Source organism: Macrobrachium nipponense, chromosome 20 (assembly GCF_015104395.2).
Source record: "Macrobrachium nipponense isolate FS-2020 chromosome 20, ASM1510439v2, whole genome shotgun sequence".
In the NCBI taxonomy this organism is placed as follows: Eukaryota; Metazoa; Arthropoda; class Malacostraca; order Decapoda; family Palaemonidae; genus Macrobrachium; species Macrobrachium nipponense.
In genome coordinates, this window is record NC_061089.1 from 74,898,517 (window position 1) to 74,908,599 (window position 10,083).

Below are 10,083 nucleotides of genomic sequence, written 5' to 3' on the forward strand. Positions count from 1 at the left end.
AACGCTAATACCATACCAACTACGCTGCTGAGGCGAAAGGTTAGACAAGTATATACTTGTTCCTACTTCTTTATGAATGAACAAAGTCCTTGTATAATCTACACACACACACACACACACACACACACACACACACACACACACATATATATATATATATATATATATATATATATATATATATATATATATATATATATATACCAGAAAAATCAAGGCTTTATTAATTGCCCGATATCTTACCATACTCCTACTCAGTGACTCACCGTGTTATGTGCTTAAATATTTGGGAATTGTAGATATACATAGATATACATAAAATAATATAAATATATATATATATATATATATATATATATATATATAAAACTAAAATATATATATATATTATGTATGAAAGAATTGGTATATAAACAATTTACTATTTCTCGAGTGTTTAAGGAGTGATTGTGAACACTTTAAACATGACATTACATGGTGAGTCATTGAGTAGGAGTATGATAGGATTTTGGCTAATTAAAAAAAGCCGTCATATCCTGTCGCTTACATTGCTTACTGCGTCCTTTCAGAAATATCTCCTGGTAAACTGGCATTTGATTTAGCGTCAGTGTGAGAACAAATGACTGCAACACTAGCGTCTTCTTTTATGTTCAATGCTATGTAATTTTCTAAGGCAACAATATAACGTCTCTAGCAAAATTTAAAATGTAGATAACTATATGAACTTTATTTTTTGGATCATCATATGAGAAATTTCACAACTGTGAATTAATGTCATTACGCAAAAACGATTAATATCATAGCAATCCGTGTCCCCCCAGATAATAATAAAAGGAAGTTATCAATGTCAAGATAATCAGATTATTACAGAGGAGACTAAACCAAGAAATGCATAATGTTGTGCGTGCAATTACTTAAAAATACATAAAATAAATTATTATGCTGAAAATCAGGCTTGATTTTGGAGCATATATAAATGAAAATTTAATTTTATAGCATACTTTTCGAAACCCTACTACCTCCAGTATATATACTTTATCCAATTACCTCACTATAAAGTTCCCCGCTGGTAACGAGTTTTCGCGCTCGGCTGCCAATCCGATGGTCAGAATATCGATTCCCGGCTCAGGGAATCAGAGCAATTTATTTCTGGTGATAGAAATTCGTTTCTCGATATAGTGTGGTTCGGATCCCACAATAAGCTGTAGGTCCCGTTGCTAGGTGACCAATTAGTTCCTAGCCACGTAAAAATATCTAATCATTCGGGCCAGCCCTAGGAGAGCTGTTAATCAGCTCAGTGGTCTGGTAAAACTAAGATATACTTACTTTTACCCCATTATAAAGTAAGTGCTTAAAACTTCATTATGATTAAAGAGAATTTGTTAGAAATTCGAGTTCTAAGTTAATTCGTTTTGTATTTGAAAAAATCATGATGTAACTTTTAGAAAATAATATGGAAAAAAATAACTAAAAAATCAGTTTAGCTCTTTGCAAACCAAGATATATAATTTTACTGCACTCTGTAAAAGTTTTATCAAATCTGGTTCTATCTTCTTGGAGTTATAAGAACTTCCTTTTGAAAAATCTGAGTTTTGCGAAAATGGCAAAAGAAAAATTTTATGCTTATTTTGTAATAACAAAACTTTGCCAGCTAGAAGGCTGATTGATTTTTGCACTAAAACTATTTAGTCATATAAGAAGTAAGCCCTGCAATTTACAATGTAATAAAAAGAATAAAAATGTGATTTCTTGTTTATTATATTTTACCTAAAATTTAAATTTATATTTTAATGTAACATTTGCAAGTACATTTGAAACTCTGACAGTTAGAAGGCTGAATTCTGCTCTAAAACTATTTTGTCATATAAGAAATAAGCGCTGAAATTTACAATATAATCAAGTGAATAGAAATGTTATTTTTTATTACTATATTCTACCTCAAATCCGTATTTATATTTCTATGTAAAATTTGCAAATGAATTTGAAACTTTGATAGTTAGAAGGCTGATTTTTGCACCAAAACTATTTTCTCATATAATAAACATAGCATAAAATTTAATAAAATCAAGTGAATAGGAATGTGATTTTTAGATTTCTATATTTTACCTAAAATTCACAAATATTTTCTGTAAAACTTGCAATAGAATTTGTCAATAATGATAGAATGTATAATTAAAGGCATGGTGATAATGCAACTTCATCTATAGTAGAATAAATTCTAGAACTCAAAATAAGATCACAATATAGAAGATGGAGAAGGCTTACATAAGAAAGGGACCCTATAAGAGATAGATAAAGGCTGAAGACATAGAAGAAGAAGAAAATGAACTCACAGTTATAAATGCTGTATAAAAATATTACGTATATATACATACATACATACATACATATATATATATATATATATATATATATATATATATATATATATATATATATATATATATGTATATATAATCTACTGGTCACTTTTTTACCACGTACATATGCAACTGTAATAGCCATAATGCCCTCAAAACTTCTTGAATTCTTTACTCATTTTTGGATACGCTTGTCACTACAAAGCCTGAAGATCCAAGTTCAAAGAAATGTTTGAAGAAATTGTGATGTCCGGTACCGGGAAACGAACCCAGGTCACATAATCACAAAGAGGTCACGTCTTTTTTATTATGGGACCTGGGTTTGTTTCCCGGTACCGGACATCACACAATTTCTTCAAAATTTTCTTCGAACTTGGATCTTGAGGCTTTGTAGTGACAAGCGTATCCCCAAAAAAAAGCAAAGAATTCAAAAAGTTAAGAGGGTATTGCGGCTATTACAGTTTTATATATATACATATGATATATATACACACACATATACATACATATATGTATATGTATGTATATATATATATATATATATATATATATATATATACATATATATACACATACATACATACATACATATATATATATATATATATATATATATATATATATATATATATATATATATATATATATATATATATATGTATATATAGCATATATACACATATATGTATATATATATATATACATATATATAAGTATGACTCAATTCAATGACATATAAAGAACTGAAAATGGTAAGGTCCTTACAATATTCCTGTCACCAAACAACATACTTGTTACCAGGGAATTTCTTGCACAAGTTCATATAACGAATACAATTCAATGGCATATATATATATATATATATATATATATATATATATATATATAATATATATATATATATATATATATATATGTATCCATCAGAACAGGGTCCTTGTATCTGGCGGACAGTTCCCTCGGTGATGTTGTCAAGGGAGGACTGTCCTTTAATGGGATGTAATAACCCTTCTTGATGGTTGACATCGTCCAAGGATTTGATCCTATGTCTTCCCAGGCTTTCGCAAAGAAATGTAACCTGGCTCCTACAGGTGTTTGGATTTCTCACTTTCCCTTCTTAAAGGGATGGAAGGAAGACCTGCCCCTTTTCTCGGTTGACTTCCTTCTGGCGATAGATCTAGCTGGAAGGCCTCCTCGAAAGGGCTGCTGCTGAGCTGGACGAGCCCCTTTCTTTTCCTCACTGGCCACAGGTCTATTTTTCCTTGAGGATTGTCTAAGGAGATCCTGGGTGGCCTTTTCAGTCAGTGAATGGGCAATATCCTTCACCAACTGCGAGGGAAAAAGATGTTCTGAGAGAGGCGCAAACAATAAGGCGGACCTTTGCGAAGGAGAGACGGCCTTCGTGAGGAAAGCACTGTGAACCGCCCTCTTCTTTAAAACTCCTGCACCAAAGAGGGAGCATACTTCAGCCGATCCATCCTGAACAGCCTTATCAATGCATGTGAGGATGCTATTTAGGGTTTCTGGGTCCAGTTGTTCCTTTTCATGAGACTTCTTGGCAAGAACCCCAAGGGACCAATCTAGGAAGTTAAAAACTTCTAAAGTGTGAAAAAGTCCCTTGAGGAGGTGGTCCGTTTCCGAGAGACCCCATGTTACTTTCGCTGAATTCAAGGCGTGTCTTCTCGATGAGTCTACTAAACTCGAGAAGTCTGACTCAGCCGAAACGGACAGAGACAATCCCATATTCTCTCCCGTTTCGTACCAAATACCTCTCCTCCCCATAAGTTTAGCAGGAGGCATACAAAAGACTGTCCTTCCTAACTCCTTCTTCTTCTTGAACCAGGAGTCAAGAGATTGTAGTGCCCTCCTCATAGATATAGCAGGCTTCATTTTCAGGAAAGAGGAAGACTTGTGCGTTTTCGTGCTCGAAAACAGAGAGCGTGGAGAAAGAGGAGTGGCTGGCGTTAAAGAATCTCCATATTCTTCCAAAAGAAGGAACGAAAGAACTTTGTAATTAGAAAATCCTTCCTTACTAGTCATTTCATCCTCCGAGGCATCTTCTGAGTTCATAGGCTCGGAAGGAGAAGGCTCGCTTCTTTCCTCTGTTTCTTCCCTTACTCTCTTCCTTTCCGAAGAAGCACTTCTAATTGGAGAGGGACTAAGAATTACTCTCTCTTTGCTAAAAGATTGACGCTTGGATGACTCCTGTCGGATGTCAGGCTCTTCATGCAGGGAATGCGCCTGGCGCACGGCAGGAGTATCTCGCCTGGAAGGAGTAACGTGTTTGGAATACTCCTGGTGCTTGGCAGGCGCAACGCACTTCGAATACTCCTGGCGTCTGGTAGGCGCATCTTGTTCCGAATTCTCCTGGCGCCTGGGAGGAGTATTAAGTTCAGAATACTCCTGGAGCCTGGGAGGAGTATAAAGTTCCGAATACTCCTGGCGCCTGGGAGGAGTATTAAGTTCAGAATACTCCTGGCACCTGGGAGGAGTATCGAGGTCAGAAGACTCCTGGCGCCTGGCAGGAGTATGTCGCTCCAAATACTCCTGATCTTTGGAATGCGTATGGTGTTTAGTAGGAGTATTGATCATGGTAGGCGCCTTTCATTTAACAAGTACATTGCGCTTAGCAGGCGCTCTACTCCTAACAGGATCTTCTTCTTCAGTTAAATCTTGGCGCTTGGTTGAAGATCTTGAACGTTGTACCGAATATTCTGGCTCTTTGCGCCTACTCGGAGCCTGGCTCCTGGCTGGCGCCAAACGCTTGACAGGAGTAACTTCCTTTCTTACTTCTCTCCTGTCTAACGCTCCGTTCCCGCCGGAGATGGTCGCCTGTGCAACACCTCCCACGGAAGGCTCGTTGCGCGTGACAGGGGATCGGTATTTTGATCTTTTAATAGGAAGCCTATCATCCTTCTTACGAGTAGGCTCCTTAGAAAGAACTCCTACCAACGAGGCTAATTGCTCCTGCACATTCATTAAAATTTTCCTGGTTGAGGAATCTTTCGAATCAGGAGAGGGAGATCTGGAAGGCGCTCTAGGATCTCCTCCAGACCCAGAGTCTGACTGTTTTCTAGCCTTCTTTATTACCAAAGGCGCATCTTCTTCAGAGAAGCGCTCGGGGCTAGAATTGAGCTCATGTTCTTTCATACTCCTCTTCAGCGGACGGGAAAGTTTCGACTCCTTCCATCCTCTTCTCGGAGAGGGCGAACTAGAAGACGAAAAGCACTCTCGAAGGACGCTTTTCCTATAGCGGTCCTTGGCAGTTAGTGATGTGATAGATTCTGCCGAAGGGACGCCTGATCGTTGGGGATTCTCCACAACCCCCGTACGGCTTTCGACTTTCCTTCTCATCCAGGCCAGGGAGCTTGGAAGAGGTCTAGGCCTGGGAGCGTCGCAGAGACGACCAGATGCCCCCTCCACTACACTGGGGACACTAATATCACTAGCGAAACCACATTCACTTTCCTTACCTTCCAATGCTGCCATTTTTTCCTGCATTTTCTGAAGGGAAGCTCTGAGTTCCGCTATTTCCGAAGCAGAACCAGAGGGATTAGCAATTTGTGAACGGGCTGAAACAGAATGGGCATGATTATCAGAGGAAGAAGCTACAGAACTAGACAGTAATTCACGAGATGTAGACATTCTGCGGGTTTTGGGACCAGTACCTTACATGATGGAGATGGTGAAGGAGAGTTATGATTCTTTTTGGTTGCCCTCCATTGGCGTGATCTATTTCTGTTCCTTTGTCTTCAGCAGAAGTCTCTTTCTGTAGAGATTGTATATAGAGGAAATGAATGGACCAGGCAGTAATTCACTGGGATTTGTTCTTACATGATATACAAACCCTCTGTCCTTTTCATAAGGAATTACTTTCAGCGTAGCTGGAGTTAGGTGGGTAGGCCCCTGCCCAGATGTAAACTCTCCCCTTTTCTTTCGGCCATCTTTCGATGAAGACGTATTTTTGTGAACTCTTGCTGACTGGCCATTGATCATTTTCCTGGTGGGATCTTTAATTTTTAATTTTTTGAATAAACACGTATATACTGTCTGATATTAATAATTGATTGAATTTAATAATTAATGTGCAAACCCAATTTTTGTGGCAAATGCATACCAACCTCTTTATTAGTACATATTTTCGCCCTTTAACGTTAGGACGAGACAAGTTTTCATCAGGAATTTACACTTACGCTTTGGGAATTACCGAGGGGAATTTCGGATGTTTGTCCTTTGTTTTTTCTGGTAATTCCTCTTCTCCTTCGTCCTTTTGCTAGCTATCAGACGAAAGTAGAAGAGGGGGCGTGTGGTGTTGGTGTTTGAGTAATCTCCTCTCATTTTGGAGGTTGGTGCCCTTGGATGCAAGAGGAGTATCCTTATTACTTTAAATCATATTTTCTCTCTTTTACAGGCTAACAGTGGCGAAAGTGATTACAGCAGTAGATGGTTGGATAGCTCTTCGTGTTGGTCATCTTAACCTTGGAATTGTACCTGTGACTCGTAGCATGCTGTGCTATTGTTCCTTGAGTGTGTGTACTGATCCCTTGCTGGAAATCATATTCATTTACCACTGCTATCCAGGAGTTACATCACTGGACAAAACCTTCGCCGCTGCCCTGTGATTATTAACTATTCCTGCTAGTAAATATACCTCATCCTGTAGAAGTAGTCTTGCAGAATTTGGAGAAATCGAAGAGGAAGAGAGTTTGTCAAGTGTCGTCATCTTCCTCTTGGGAATCATATTTTCATCAGTCTCCACCCCCTTCGACTTCCAAGGCTCCCTGCCAAAGAAGGAGAAGGTAATCTATCCCCCTAAGAAGTCTCGTCACAGGACTTCTAAGGGTCTGCCTCCTCAAACTGAGGAGGCAGTTGTGTCTTCCGCTGGCTCTCCCGTTCCTTCGGGAACAGGAACCATCACGCTGTTCCCAGGGCCGTAGAAGTGCAAACTTCAGTTCGCACTTCTGCTGCTAGTCCTAGAAGTTCTGCCCCTAAGACTAGTTCCGTGTCGGGCGCTCGTCCGCGAGTCCCCGAGTGCATGTAAATCTTCGGATTCGCATGCATCCAGAGTCGGTGACGCTGAGTCCACTCACCATCATAACTTGTGTCACAGAGTGGAAGAAAGGAGGGAGTCGCCCAGGTGACTTGCTCCTTGCCGGTGATCGCTGTCACAGGGATTGCTCGGTTCCCAGGGTTGATGTGATGGTCCCGCAGGACTATGCATGCAGAGACTGGTGGGGGCTCCCCCATCCGGTCCTCTTGAGAGGTTTCAGCCTCGACGAGGACTTGGACGAGTCGGAGGACGGTATCGGCTCTCCCCAGTCAGGTGCATGCTCAGCCCCACCCAGACGACGGTCATGTTTGTGTGACCGACCTGTCTCAGTGGCGGCAGATGTTTTGCCTGCTGTACAAGAGGTTCGTAACCCTCCTCGGGAAAGCGTTTTCTCCAGACAATAATGCTTTCCTAGAGTCGCGGAGCGGCCATCATTGCAGGTTGATGGCTGCCCGTAACTCGCTTCTCCTAGTTCCGCTAGCAAGGCAAGCAAGAGCGTCCTGTCTTCCTCGCCCGAACCACCGATAACAATTTTGAAACTCGCGCGCCGCCAACTTAGTAGACTCGCCACCATCCTCCTGCTCTCCCATTGGTTCCTGATGCTAGTCGCGGCCATGAGATCCTTCTCTCCTATTGGCCAGCGTCCCTTCCATCATGCATCTATGTACGTGGTGGCGTGCCTCGGCCACTCGGTACCAGCATTGTTATAGTATGCACGCGGTATTCGTTCCGGGATCGTCAATGTGTATTTAAAAAAAAAATTTCTCAGATCTTTTCACAGAAAATGGAAAAAGAAGAGCACCTCTTGAGTGACGACATATATATGATATGATTGACCAAGATCTCTCTTGTGGGATAAGTGACCAAGATCTCTCACATGGGATAAGTGATCAAGGTCTCTCTCATGGGATAACTGGAAACTTTGCAAGGTTGGTAGAATCTCCACTCCCTGCTGAACAGTGGGTGTTGACCAATCATTTACAACATGCATACCAGTATATAATCAAGGCACTTCAGTTTATGTTGAAGGTCAGCAGCTGAACATTCCGTACCCAAATCAGTTGCAGAGAGAGCATTTGGTTGAACAGGGTTTTGATGGACACCAAGGCCAACAGAGTCATGAGGTGCAACAATTAGTAGATAATTATCAAGACGGGCAGCCGTTGATGAACACTACGCGTTTATAGAAAAAAGACACCCCGAAAAGGCTCACACAGGTCGTATGCTTGCGCAGTTCGATGACGTTTGCCTGAGTCGTTTCAGGAACATTGTGAAAAGTAGGCAGAAGCAATCTTCCTTGGATCGTTATTTTTTAAAGAGGCCTTTAGCATTAGCAGGAGTAAGCAAAAAGGAAGAACCAAGTGATAAAAAACAGAAAGTTGAAAGTGGTGATGAAGTTGAAATTCTGTGAAAAAAAAACCTACGTAAGGTAAAAAAAAAGTAAAAAAAAAAGTTAAAAATAAAAAAAAGAAACAAAACCGGGAGAAATTAAGGATGTTCTAGCCGCTTTTCATAAAGTGCAATGGTTTGTCCTCCTCCTTCTCTGCCTCCACTTTCGGAGATAGCCTCACTCAAAAGGTAAGCTTCCACATTTTACGTACAATATTTCTTGTATACCATGTACACTAATACACTTTATGTACAGGTTATTTTGCATTTTGTTATTAATTTAGGTATTGAATGGTCCAAATTGTTGTAGTATTTCATTGTTTATAGGTCAATTTAGCTTTATTATGAAATTTACTGGGGTGTTTTTGGAGGGCTTGGAACGGATTAGCCATTTTACATGTAAAATGTGGTCCAAGATACGAAAACCTCATGATATGAAGGGTGCCTCTGAACGGATTAATTTCGTATCTCGAGGTACTACTATAGCTAACTTTAACAGCAGGTAAATATCTCAATAATAAATATGATGAAAATTTATATATTACTTATTGTACTATTAGTGTTGAGTTCAAGACAGTTTTTGATCTTGTAAAGACTACCTCTTGTATGTAGGATATGATTCTGTATTGTGCATGTATTGAGGTCTGATGCTGACATGTTTTGTTATGATTTGATTATACTGCATATGCTTTTTGTATTTTGCATATTCTACTTTGTGCATTCTTCAATATAGCTAAACCAGTAAACACAAGCTGATAAGATATCGCTTTATTATTGCCCTTCATCCTCTGACCTGGGCAATTATTGTTATGGCTTCATCACAAAACAGAGATGCCACAACACACTTGTCTTGAGTTGTATACTTTATCAGTGTCAATGTGCACCTGACTGGCCACGACCAGCTAGAAGAGAATTCTTTGAAATTGGTTGGTTTATCTTGTGGAGCCCTCTAAGGAGCAAGAGAGTAACTCCTTTGAGGATTCACACTGGCTACTAAAAATTAGGTTTGTTCCGATACGAATACAAACCATCGGTCCTTTACAATAGGAATGTAACTTGAGGCAGCTGGAACCAGTCGTAAGCTTCGAACAAGGGAGTTCGGTAGTTAACTGCCTTCGAACAAGGGAGTTCGGTAGTTAACTGCTTGTCCGACAGTCCGTGCACTGCGCGACTGGGAGGTGAAGATCCACTTTGCTTTCGGCCGTGCTGGTTGACAGACATATTCTCCACCTCTCTCTGCCTGCCTTTCGTCGTATGATTTGTGTCTTCTCAAACTTGGTTTGC